This window comes from Myotis davidii, unplaced genomic scaffold (assembly GCF_000327345.1).
Source record: "Myotis davidii unplaced genomic scaffold, ASM32734v1 scaffold114, whole genome shotgun sequence".
In the NCBI taxonomy this organism is placed as follows: Eukaryota; Metazoa; Chordata; class Mammalia; order Chiroptera; family Vespertilionidae; genus Myotis; species Myotis davidii.
In genome coordinates, this window is record NW_006285918.1 from 355,112 (window position 1) to 356,263 (window position 1,152).

Below are 1,152 nucleotides of genomic sequence, written 5' to 3' on the forward strand. Positions count from 1 at the left end.
GGTGCCTGACGTTTGAATAGTGCTTTGATGCTAAACAAAGTGTTTTTACACAGATTTATCTCATTTGAGCCTCACTGTGGGAGGTAGACAGGGCAGGTGCACTTAGCCCAGATTTACAGATGATAAACTGATGCTTAGAGACATTTAAGTGATTTGACCAAATGTGGCTCTCTGCTCAATCCTAGTAAGTGGCAGAACAAGGACAGAACTCGTCTTCTGACTCCTAGTCCAGTGATCTTGCCCCTACACTGAACCACCTTTCTTAATTTTAAGTCACTTATTAAATATTTAGCCAATGCCAAAATGTAGATTAGACCTGCTCATCAAGTTACTTCTCAAAACAGTTGCAAAGCATTGGAGAAGACCCAGAGAAAAGCAGAAAAAGATTAAAGCATTAGAAAATAGGGCCTACAAGGAAAGTCTAAATGAGTTGGGGTTGTTTAACCTGGTGAAAGAGAGCCAAGATGCACTTTAAACACAATCCTTAAGTATAATGAGTTATCATAAAGAGGACACTGACCAACTACAGCGCATGCCTAAGGACAATATCAGAGTGAATGAGTTTAACTAGACTAGAGAGAGAGTCAGCATTAGAAAGAACTCATTACAAGAAGAGAAGAAACTGGAAGAAAATAAAATCTCACCAGCTGAGGCTGTATGAAGGTGAATATATTCTGTATTAGTGAAAAGTCAGATATAGAATAGTTTTAAGATTATTTTCAATGATACACAAATATTCCAATTTAATCCTATGTGTTGACAAGCAAATACCATTATAGAAGACTTATTTTAATGGACAGATGCTGGTATTTTCTAATTTGCCTATGCATTGGATATCTAAAAGGTTGACTCCTTAAAAAGATTTAAACATCCCCCTTCAGTCTTTACCATGTTTTTATTTTTTTCCATATATAATTCAAAGGTAAATCTCAGCATAGCCCCTGCTTGAATTACAGTTTGTGCAATCTGCGTGGGGACCAAACCAATACATTTCAATGTGCTATGCAGGAAAAAAAATATATAGAATGTGTGATTTCCCTGGAAATATTCCAGGGTAAAATCACCTCATCATAGATTATATGAAATTGGCTCTTCTTAAGGACAGAATCCTGAAGCAGCTCAATCGCTACAGTTTCTTTCATTTGAGGAACC